This window comes from Amblyomma maculatum, chromosome 7 (assembly GCF_055883805.1).
Source record: "Amblyomma maculatum isolate TAMU_Amacu chromosome 7, ASM5588380v1, whole genome shotgun sequence".
NCBI lineage: Eukaryota > Metazoa > Arthropoda > Arachnida > Ixodida > Ixodidae > Amblyomma > Amblyomma maculatum.
Genome location: NC_139350.1, coordinates 125,467,070 through 125,480,032, shown reverse-complemented (window position 1 = coordinate 125,480,032; position 12,963 = coordinate 125,467,070).

The following is a 12,963-nucleotide window of genomic DNA, read 5'->3' as shown; positions in this document are numbered from 1 at the left end:
GTTTCAAAGGGGACGCTCCTATATTCCGTCCGTCCATCCATGCGTCTATTTTAGGCGCCCCGCTCTGAATGAAGTCTCAACCTCGGTCCGCAGCTGTGTCCGTGTCACTCTTTGAAGGCCACCGTCCCCGCGTGCCCCAGCGTGTTCGGGCTTGGCGTTCATGGCGGCCACGCCGACACAACAATTATATATGAATCCCTCTTCAAGGCCACTGACCTATACCGAGTGGCTGGTATAAGTGATAGCCGCTGTGATACAAGCAAGTTTCTGCTTACAGCCGCATAGCAGTGGGCCCCGATGCGGCGCACACTCAACCGGTCAGCTTGTCTGCAGTTCCGCTACTCACTCAATCATTTTTTTTTTTTTTTATCATCAATTAGCAGGGTTGACAACAAGGCAGAGCTCGCGAGAGGAACTATCGCAGAAACTCGCGGCAACCAGTGCTGCCAGCGTTGCGAACTTGTCTACTTTCGTGATGTGGCTGAGGCTGGACCTTCTTTGACGTGGTTTCTCGCTATTAACAACGTGCATGCCGCACGAAAAATGCTGCAGTGCTGAAGTACGCTCTTTCTGCGTCGTCTTTCGTTACTCGAAGGTTGGAACAATATGGCGTCGGACGGCACAATAGACGCCGTCTGTGCGTTACTCTTGAAACGTGATCTAAATGGAAATGGGCGATGTTGAAGCGACCCACTCGTCCCCCTTTGGCTCTCAGGCGCAGGCGCGTACCTTCGGGAGAATATTTTCGCATGTCCGGGGTGCGTAATTACGTGAGACATCAGTAATGTAGTAGCTACGCCAGTGATTCGTGTCCTGCCGGTGATTTCCTTTTTTCTAATGAAAGAGGGATGTAAGATTTCTCTCAAGTCCGATGCACGGGAAGGATGAAAGGAGGGGCTGGCAGGCTAGCTCACGCCTCCACATACGACACAGATGCTTCTATGGACACGGACACTTAGCTTCTCGACAAACGGCACAGACGCTTCGAAAGTAACAATGCGGGCACGCGGATAGCAAAGCGACAACCATGTTCCCGTTAAGTGCCTCCCAATGACTGCTGCCCCGATGGCATCGCTTTCAGGGCTCGCCCAGTCCAGCAAACACCCGCAGTTCCACCAGAGATAGGCTACGCGGAAGCTCTCGCAGAAATTCAAGGATGCCTTCGTTACACCAGCCCAGCCACATGGTGATCAACATATTCGGCAGCTCCTGATATAAAACTGTGCCACCACCCCGTACTCCCCAAATAGGCACGCGGCCAGCACAGCGACATGTTTCAGCGGCGTCCACTTTTTCTGCTACAGGTGCGTAACTGCCACTTTTTACACACGAAGAATGACAACGGTAACGTAGTGCTGAGCAGCAACTCAGCAATATGCTCCAGTTAATAATGTCTGGAGATGTTGAAGAAAACCTCGATCCCATAACTCGCTCTCACCCTGGCCAGTAAAAATCTAAGGTGTAGAAGAAACTCCGCTGTCACAAACAGAGAAAATCGTTAAATACTGCGCATTCTTCAGGAGCTACAGAACTAGTAGGCTGCAGCAGCAACCTGCAACGCGGAATTGAAAAAAATTATTGATTAAATTCGCGAAAGAGAGAAAAAAAGTTGTAAATGTTCGTGCTGATATAGGCAGCATACTTACAAATGTCGAAATGATGGTGGAAAACATAGACAGCGTGGAAGAAGGAATGAAACGCACGGCAAAGAACCTTCTTAAACAGAATGAGCTCTTGCAGTCCCACCTATATGAGCTTGAAATTAGGAGCCGGTACGATAACCTAATTTTTCACCGTATATCTGATGGAAACTTGGGCGCAGACCGAAGAAAAGATGCTCAATTTATTGTCTACCTGCCTTGATAGGCACCTATCGGCAGCCGATATAGAGCATGCGCAGAGAATAAGGCACTGTTCACCATCAAGAGACCATCCTGTCTTTGTGATATTCTCCGGCTTCAAGACGAAAGAAAAAATGTTGCAAGTTATAGACAAAATAAAGGAAAATATATTCGAATAACTGAAGACTATTCGCCAACCATAAGTCACACCAGAAAGAGCCTAACAGAATTCACTAAATCCTATTCCCAATGACCGTTCTTTAAACTGAATTATAGTAGGTTACTTATGAATGACCAATGCTTCATGTACGATCCCGTGACACAAAAGCTATCGGCTCTAACCGACGCTCACTCAAAGCCTTCCGGCGATCACGTCTTGGCTGCTCCCAGAGTACCTCTCACTGTTCCTTCCGTGCACCCAAACGCGTCATCATCGTCGTCTTCTGATTAACGATTGCAGATAGGTAGTGGCTGTCACTACACCCTGGCGCACGTGCCCGTTTTATTCACTAATATAAGAAGTCTAATCAAGTACCGCATCGAACGTTCATCGATTGTAGACTCATGCTCTGCCAATATTATAGTACTGACCGAAACATGGATTAATTTCAACATTCAAGACAGGGAAATTATTGACTCCTCTAACAGTTGCACATCTACCAACGCAACAGATAATCAAGGCAAGGTGGTAGCGACCTTTTGGCTATTAACAAACATATCAGCTCATTTGCCCTTAACATCAAGTCCAAGCTAGAAATTGTATTGGTCTCCTTAACTATAGCCTACCGCCATTTTAGGTGTCTGCTGTCGCGTTCCTAACGTGTAATCAACTTTCGTCTCTGAGCGCCATGATTCCGCGACAATGTTACGTCGCGCTAAAAAAACTTAGACGACGATGGGTAACATCGTCGTCTAATTTTTTGCTAGACGGTTTCACTGGCATGACTGGTCTTTATATGTATATCCTAAATAGTCTACATCTTCTGCCTGCCAAGGACTCCATCGATCTGTGTTCATGCTTCAATCCCGCACAGATTATTATCAAACCTATACGAATCACCGATACTTCAGCAACACACTACCGAAATAAGCTCAGAAGTAACATGCATGCCTCCTTGAAATAAGCGATCACCTTGTACTAAACTTTCCCATCAATCTACCTATGCAGAAAAAAAAAATTAGGAAGCCTAAAACTTTGCGCAATTACCCTCGTGCAGATGTCAACCTAATTAACTGCGAGTTGAGCAACTCTGTAATCACGTTTTTAAGGTATTTTAGCAACGCTCCGTAGAAACGAATGGACCTTATTCAAGCTCAAGATTAACGAGCTTACTAGCAGGTTCTTACCCGTCCGAAAAAAAAATTTATAACCCAAACGCACCATGGTATAACTCCTACATTAGGCGTCTTTCTAACTGGGGAAAAAGCGCTTACATCTTCTAGCCAAAATATCACGCACTCGGTTTCGTTGGTCATTATATCGCTTGGCTAATGATGCTTATATCTCAGCTGTTAAAACTGCTAAAGCAAATTTTCTTTCTAAGACATTACCAGATAGGGTAATTACTAAACGCAAAAAAAAAATCTAGAAAGTTGTCATTCCGAAGGGTGCCTCGCGTCTTGTACTAACAAACGCTAAAGGTGAGCCTATTCCGGACAGCGAATGCTCAGCAATGATGCTTTTTTCCGGTTATTTTACCTATCTTTTGCCATAGACTCCACAAGTTATAGCCCCTATAAGTCCTTACCTATGTATCCTGTTCTAGTTAACCCGGAAGGAATCTCCACAGTAATCGATAGCCTAAAATCGTTTTCAGCATCGCATTAACGGAAAGTTTTTAAGAATTACAAAAACATATTCCTCAATTATATTACCCACAATATTTCAGTAATCTATAGATACCGGCAAGATGCCAGCGGACTGGAAAATAGGGAAGGCAGTTCCTGTTCATAAACCCGGTAATACGCATTCGCCTCATAATTATCGCCTCATTTCAATAACCAGCATTCCTTGCAAGCTTCTTGAACATGGTCTTTTTACACAAATAGTAAATTTATTTGCAGATAATTCATTTTTCCACACTTCACAGCATGGTTTGCGCAAGTCAAACTCATGTGAAACACAGCTTCTTTTATTTACCCATAAGCTGCACGTCATCCTAGACCGTCGTTCCATTGCAGACTGCATATTTCTTGACTTCTCCAAGGCTGTCGATAAATCGTGTAACAAGCATCCTAAACCGTCGTTCCATTGCAGACTGCATATTTCTTGACTTCTCCAAGGCTGTCGATAAAATGTGTAACAAGCATCCTAGACCGTCGTTCTATTGCAGGCTGCATATTTCTCGACTTCTTCAAAGCTTTCGATAACGTGTGTAACAAGCTTTTATTACTAAATTACGCATGGTAGGCCTCGGTAGTAATGTACTACGGTAGCTGCACAGAACGTCAATAGTTTGCAACCGGATATCAATTCCCCTCTATATCCTGTTCTTTCTGGGGATCCGCAAGGCATGCACTGTCCTCGGACCATCACTTTTTTCTAATCTACATCAATTACTTGCCGAAATCTATTGCATCATCTATTCATATTTGCTGACGATTGTGCTCTTTTCCGCGGGATAACAAGCGATACTGGCACATGAACGATTCAAGCTGACATTAACATCTATGCCATGGTACCGAACATGGCAAATGTCACTGAACGTTTATAAATGTAAACTTAAGTGCATATCCCGAACGACTAGTAACGTACCAACGTATTACGTGAAAAATATTGCCTTCGAAAATGTCGTAGCCTAGAAGTACTCGGCATTCATATCTCGTCTAACCTGCGCTGGAAAACTGACGTTGCATTGTTAACGAAGTTAAGCGTATGCTTGGATACTTAAACCACAATTTCCATACAGCCTCTGCTAACATTAAGCTTATCTTTTACAAAATAATAGTTCGCTCAAAGCTTGAATATGCGGCATCAATTTTGGATCCTGGTACTAGTCATCTGATTAATCAACTAGAAATGATTACAATCAGCTCGTTTTATCGTTGCCAATTATCACCGCGCATCCAGTATATCTACGATGAATTCAAACTTAACCTCACTTGCATCACGTCGGAAAGTTGCACGATTGTCTTTATTTCATAAGGTCTTTCACTACACTGCTATCAGGGACGGATTACTTTGTACACCTTCATATGTATAATCGTTCTTGGACGATGTATACAAAGTCGATTTAATTCCATTCCACACAAAAACATTCCCTGACACCTTCCTTTCCCGCACGTGTAAAGAGTGGAACTGCCCTCCCTGGATCTCCAGTTGCGTCGATCGATAATTTTTACTATTCCAGTGTGCTGTGCGCAGTGTACTCAAACGCAATTAATCAGTTCAGTTCAGTCGTGTCCGACTCTTCGTAACCCTTTGGACCATATCACGCCACGCTTTACGGTCTGTCACTATTTTCCTAACATCACATAGCTTCATCTGCAGCGCCACGAGGATGCCATCTAACCATCGCGTTCGCTGCCTACCCCTTCTCCGGTAACCCTCAACCGTTCCCAACATCAAAGCTTTCTCCAGCGACTCCTCTCTCCTAAGCAGATGACCAAAGTAACTGAGCTTTAACTTTAGAATTTAATACATCCATAAATAGACCACAATTAATACATCCTTACAAAACCCTAGCATCATATGCTGTTAGATAAAAACCTCTTCTATGTGTGCATGTTTTATAGTGACATTTTTAACTGTGTACCTTGTAATATCACTGCGCTATCACAAGTTTATTGCTATTGTTTTTCATAAAATTGTATAATGTGCACTAATTGTATATTTACTTCTTACTCACTACTGTATTGTACTGTACCGTAATACTGTACTGTTACTACTACTGTATTTTTACTTCAATATTGTGAAAGAAGGCTAGGTTGAGACGGCAAGGTCGTGACGGCAAGGCCAGCGATGCCTTGTCTAGCGTTTTAATCCGGTGACAAAACCCAGGCGCGTGCCGGAGCCGGCGCCGCGGGACGATGATGATGGTATGTACAAATGAAAGAGGAAGATCATGGCATGTACAAATTAAAGAACATCCACGGAAAGCTCACACAATCTGCCCGGGGGGTCGGAAGCGGCCAGCCTGGCCGCTCCTACCTAACCGATGCATCGCGGCGCACAAACAGTTTCAGGCGAGACACATGAACAATTTCAGTTCCACGGTGGCGTCGTTCAGCTGGGGGATCAACAGGCGTCACTTTGTAGTTCACTAGGGAAGTTTGGCTTATGACCTCATAGGGACCTACGTAGCGGTGGTGGAGTTCGTCACTAAGGCCAGGGCTGCGCAATGGTGTGTAAAGCGGTACTTCGTCACCAGGACGAAAAGAGACCACTCGATGTGTAGAATCATAGCGAGTTTTGCGGACTTCCTGGCACGCTGCCGTGTTGAGGCGGGCAAGATGACGGCATCTGGCCACACGAGATAAAAAATGGGTAGGTACTGATGTGGAGTAGTCGGGCGTAGAGAAGAAGGAAGCGTCGACAATTGTAGTGGGAGGACGGCAGTAAACAAGGAAAAATGGAGAGTAACCGGTAGTTCGCTGTACTGCTGTATTATAGGCGAATGTGACGAATGGTAGAATAGTGTCCCAATTTCGATGATCTGGTGTGATGTACATTGATATCATGTCCGACAAGGTGCGATGAAATCGCTCAGTCAGACCGTTAGTCTGGGGATGGTAGCTTGAGGTTGTCTTATGAAGGGTGGATGAGGCGTGAAGAACTTCGGCAACGACTTTCGATAAGAAGGCTGTACCGCGGTCACTTAGGAGCACCCGAGGAGCGCATTGACGCAATACAATTGATCGCAAAAAGAAATTTGCTACTTCTTAAGCGGAACCAGTCGGTACAGGTGCTGTCTCAGCGTAGCGTGTGAGATGGTCGACAGCTGTTATAATCCAATGGTTACCCCCATAGAAGAGAGGTAGGGGACCATATAGGTCGATGCCGACTACGTCGAATGGCGTGGTGGGACAAGGAAGAGGTTGTATAAGGCCAGCGGGCGAAGAAGTCAGCCGTTTGCGACGTTGGCACAGAGGGCAGGATGCGACGTATTTGGCAACGGTGGAAGATAAGCCAGGCCAAAAGAATCGTTTTCTCACGCGGTCGTAGGTTTTGTCAAAACCAAGGTGACCTGCAGTAGCGTCATCGTGGACAGCCGCCAGTATACGTGGGCGAAGCACACGCGGCGCGACTGGGATCCAGCGAGTTCCATCAGGGCAATACACGTAGCGGAGTAAGATGCCATCTTCGAGCTTGAAATTGCGAAGCTGTCGGCGAAGCCTAGCATTGGGAGGGTCCGAAGCGCCGATAAGGCGGTCGATGATAGGACGGCAGTAGGCATCGGCTAATTGCTGTGAGCGGAGAGCGTGCTTGTTCTCAGAGTCGTCAAAACAAACGGTTGTGATATAAGTCGGGCAAAGAGATGGTCTGCTCTGGTCAGAAGTGGAAATGAATTGGGAAGAAAAGCAGCAAGTGGATTCCGAAAGGGGACAGCGAGAGAGAGCGTCGGCGTCTTGGTGTTGGCGACCAGATTTAATGTGACGTCGAAATGGTATTCTTGCAGGCGTAGAATCCAGCGGCCAAGTCGGCCTGTCAAATTTTTGAGTGAAGACAACCAGCAAAGAGCATGGTGGTCGGTCACAACTGTGAAGTGCCGACCGTATAGGTAAGGGCGAAATTTTTGGACAGCCCAGACGACAGCAAGACACTCCTGCTCGGTAATGGTGTAGTTTTTCTCAGCTGGAGTGAGAGTCCGACTGGCAAAGGCAATCACTTTCTCACGCGATGTTGCATCACGCTGCAGAAGTACAGCGCCAAGACTGTGACCACTGGCATCGGTGTGCAGGATAGTTGGAGCGCTGTCACTGAAGTGGCCAAGAACAGGATCTGATGTGAGGGCGTGCTTGAGGTCATTAAAAGCAGTTTCGCACTGCTCAGTCCACACGAAAGGGCTGCGTGCTTTTAGTAGCTCATGAAGTGGTGCAGCAATAGTTGCAAAATGCCTTATAAAACGCCGGAAATAGGACGCGAGGCCGAGGAAACTGCGCAAATCTGTAGTCCGTCGTGGACAAGCAAAGTTCAAGACCGCGATTATTTTTTCAGGATCTGGGCGAATGCCGTCATGGCTGACCAGACGTCCCAATATTCTAATTTCCTTCTGTGCAAAGTGGCACTTCTTGGTGTTGAGCTGAAGGCCTGCCGAAGCGAGACAGGTGAGGACTTCATTCAGGCGCGTGAGATGGTCATTAAAGGTTGCCGAAAAGATAACAATGTCGTCCAAGTAACACAAACAGGTTCTCCATTTTAGGCCACGAAGCACAGTATCGATCATTCTTTCAAATGTTGCTGGTGCGTTACAAAGTCCGAAAGGCATAACATTAAATTCGTAAAGGCCATCGGGTGTTGCGAAAGCGGTTTTTTCTTTGTCGTCCTCGTGCATAGGTATTTGCCAATAACCTGAGCGAAGGTCCAAGGTCGAGAAATATTCGGAGCCTTGGAGGGAGTCAAGGTCGTCATCAATTCGCGGCATCGGATATACATCTTTGCGGGTAATTTTGTTGAGTGCGCGGTAATCAACACAAAAGCGTACCGAGCCGTCCTTTTTTTTAACTAGCACTACTGGGGAGGACCATGGGCTTGTTGAAGGACGAATTATATTGCGATGGAGCATGTCATTTATATTTTCTTCAATTACTTTTCGTTCAGAGAGAGGGAAACCCGATAAGGCCGTCGGCGAATGATAGAGTTACCTTCAGTAATGATGCGATGGTGCGCAACACTAGTCCGTCCCAGAGGTGTGGAAGTGGCATCAAAAATGGCTTGGTGGTGTCGAAGCAATGTCAGCAGTTCTTGGCGTTGGTTCGGCGGGAGTTTAGGATTAATAGTATTTGCGAGAACAGAAAGAGAGACGTCTGACGAAACATGTTGCTGAGGCGGAGGGGCGGTGAGCACCATCAGGCAAAAAAGGTTGAACATCCACCCTACAATTCAGAGAAGTTCCTTTTGGGAGCACGAGGGATTCACGTGAAGTGTTAGTGGCCACTACTGTCGCTGAGCCGTTGTGGAACCGGACAGGACTTGACGGGAAGGCGATGCCGCGTAGAAGATGACTATATGATGGTGCAATGAGTACGTGCCCGTCAGTGATGTGGTCAGAAACAACAGTACCCAGTCGAAAAAAACTACAGAACTGTGTCAAAAATACGACAAAAAGTCCTGTAGTTTTGTCGTAACCATCAGACTTTTCTGTAGTTCTGTAGTACTTTTCTGTAGTTCTGTAGTTTTTCTGTAGCACTTTTCTGTTGTAACTACAGAAATTTCTGATGTTACGACAGAATGTTCTGTTGTCACAACAGGTTTCCCGTCAAAAACCGCACAGAAATTCTGTCGTAACATCAGAAATTTTCTGTAGTTTTTTTCGACTGGGTAAGCAGTTTTTCGCACTGAGGAGGCAAAACAGTATCAGCGGCGGCAACGAGGGGATGATGTCGTTCAGAAAAGTCAGATGAAAAATCGCTGTCTGTCATATGGATAACACGGTCACCACAAGAAATTAACGCTGAAGCGGTTGACAAAAAATCCCATCCGAAAATCATGAGATGCGCACAAGGTGAGAGCACAGCAAACTGCACATGATGGCGGATGCCGTCGATAACAACTCGTACGGTGCACTTCGCTGAAGGGCGCAAAGGGACGTCATTGGCTCCACGGAGGTCAGGCCCATCATATGGGGTTGTCACTTTTCGCAAACGGTAGCACAAATCAGCGTGAATGACAGAAATTGCAGCCCCTGTATCAATCAAAGCTTCAACCGGTAAACCTTCAGCGATAACAGCAATCACGTTATACGGGCGATCAGGAGGACTTTTAGTAAGTTCGCAGAGTGCAGTTTGACCTCCGGAAACTGCAACACTTAGTTTTCCGGATGGCGGACAGGGAGAACGGTTGCGGGGCGGAGAGGGGAAACTGAGCGGCGGTATGGGGATGTGGACCGGCGTCGGGATACATGGTTCCCACGAGGCTCAGAGGAAGATACTGGAGGTGGGGAGGATCGTCGAGGTGGGCTTGGAATAGACCGGCGTTGATAATATGAGGTTGAAGGCATGTCGCATTCGAAGGTGTCGTAACCACGGCGCTCGTTCTGAAGGCGGCGACGACAGAAGCGGGATATATGTCCTCTAATACCACAGTAATAGCAGACTGGTCGGGGGTGGGGGGACGCCAAGGTGCGTAATTGGGTTGTGTAGGTTGAGCCATCGCCATTGCATTGACGTGATTGTATGTTGGTGCTGGTTGGGGCGGGGGAACCATAGAAGGGGGGGATGCAGCGACGTGCGCGTAGGTCGGCGCTGGGCGGATTGCAGAAGGTTCGGATGTCATAGGGCGGCTGATGGTAGCTAACTCTTCTTTAATCATGTTACGGAGAACGGCGTCATTAGGAGGTGCGGAAGAATGATCGCAGCCATGTCGACAGAAAGGATTGAGGGCTTAAAGCTCCTCGCGGATGACTGCCCGATTCATTGCCCGCAGATCAAGGTCAGCAGAGGTCGGACCAGTTACGAAGCCGGGCTGTGATCGAGAGGACTGCAGCTGGTCGAGGCGTTGACAGGTCGTAATAATTGAATCAACACTTGAAGGATTCTGGTCAACTAAGGTGTAACATGCCATAGCATTGATCCCTTTTAAGACGTGGTGCACACGTTCAGGTTCCGTCATGGTGGGACTAATGCGCCGACAAAGTGCAAGAACAGCCATGTAAGACGCATATGATTCATCGGGACCTTGAAGGCGGGAAGCGAGCTTGTTTCTCGCGATCTCAGTCCGAACTGCCGGGTCGGCGAAGTATTGGCGGAATTGCTGTTTGAAAGTGGTCCAGTTAGTAGTGTGGGGTTCGCGATTAATGAACCAGTTTCTGGCGACCTCAATTAGATAGAACGAAACGTTGAGGAATTTTAAAGCATCGTCCCACCGGTTATAGGCACTGCAGCGCTCGTATGTGTCAAGCCAGTCATCCACGTCTTCATCACGACAACCAGCGAACAGCGGTGGGTCGCGTTGACGTGTGGGCAGAGTCGGAGGCATCGGTGCAGCGGAGGTAGAGGGTCCGGCCGGGTCGGGATTGCTCTCGGTGGACATGAGTATGGTGGTAGTTGCCAAACGGCGACCGGAACGTAGCTCCAGCGAGAGGCAGCAAGGGGATCGAATTCAACCTCCACCACTTGTGAAAGAAGGCTAGGTTGAGACGGCAAGGTCGTGACGGCAAGGCCAGCGATGCCTTGTCTAGCGTTTTAATCCGGTGACAAAACCCAGGCGCGCGCCGGAGCCGGCGCCGCGGGACGATGATGATGGTATGTACAAACGAAAGAGGAAGATCATGGCATGTACAAATTAAAGAACATCCACGGAAGGCTCACAATATGTGAGCTGTGCAGCTGCACATGAAAAGGGCCCGACTTGTACTTCACCCACTACCCTATGTGATGTTCTACCCAGAGGGTACCAATAAATAGATGATAAAAGCCTTTATTTGATTGATTGAAGGGATGGCTCTCGGCCGCTGTTTGGGTAATTAGGGAGTTAGGAGTAATGGGAGTGTAGCTTCTCGTTTCTTCATGGTTATTGAGTTTCTCGTTGCTTGCCATGCTGCCGATCAACGCGCTCTAAATCGACCGCACTGCTCGAAGCAGGCCGCTCACACTGCCATAAGTGGTAATGTAATGTTGTATTGCGGTGCTTGATATTATCTGACGTGCTATGGTGGGCCTGTCATCGTGTAGAATACACGTAATTTTGTTTCTTCCTCGTGGAAACGATGCACATTGTCGTATAAGATGTTTTAGGTGTGCTGTACACTGTTCTTGACAGTGGGTGCAATGGTGTTTGAGTGTTTCGTGTCTGCCGAAAAATCACATTGTAATGTATGTGCGGTGTGTAGGCTGCGTTTGTTATTATTTTGTGGACAAATATCTCTTGTGGTCGAGTGAGCATTTTTGTATTGTCAAACACCGGCGTAATAAATGAGAATACAAAAAATAAAACAAGTTTTCCTCGAGAATCGCTTCTGGGGGATCTAGCCGTTCTATAAGCAAAACAGAGCAGCGTGAACGCTTGCTTCTTTTTTTCTAGCAGTCAGGTAGGGGCAGCGATGGCCGGAGCGGGAGCGCGGAGGGGGCGCTAAAAGTTCTTCTTTCACAGCGCTTTAGTACACGTACGCTGCAACGCGATTTGAAGATCACTTCAGGGCGACAACTGCTCGAACACTGTTCATTTTGCGAAAACCGAACAGCGAATACCTGGGGCTTTGCTTCATGTTTGTTGCGGGTAGAACAATCGTCGCGAAGAATTTCTCGGTTCGTTGCGTCGAAACGAGCGTCCTAGCCTTCACATCGCGGTAGACTGCGGTGGCCTTTCATTGGCCGCTTTTGCACCCTGATTGAGTGGTCAATTGTCCATCCAACAGTTACGCGCAGCACCTTGTATGATGTATCATTTCCCACACACACACACACACACACACATACACTACACACACACGCACGCACACGCACATACACATATATTGTGAGGAAGACGAACCCCTCGCTGGACGCTGACGAAGACGCAGTAGGTCGCATTGCTATCACACAGCCTCGCTTATATAGATCGCCCCGCTGATCGACCTCCTGCCCGACCTCGTCGGGGTAAAGTAAACCTTCTACATTTGGTGGAGGTGCAACTTGATATCTTCGCCTTACTATGGAGCTTCGCACCCGCACGCTACCGGCAACTGGCCGAAGACAGAAACCCACTGGCCGCCCCGATTACCCCGCCGGTACTCTGCTCCGGCTCCCTACGCCAGCGAGACCCCGCCCTCTTCAGTGGGACTGACGACACTGACTGTGACGACTGGCTTGCTTCATACGAGCGAGTGAGTTCCTACAACAAGTGGGACGACGCCACGAAGTTAATGAACGTTCTCTTTTATTTGACCGGAGTTGCGAATGTGTGATATCACCACAAAGCCGACCTCACGACTTGGGACTCGTTCAAGGCGAATCCTACAACCGTGTTTGGTCCTCCTGCTGTCCG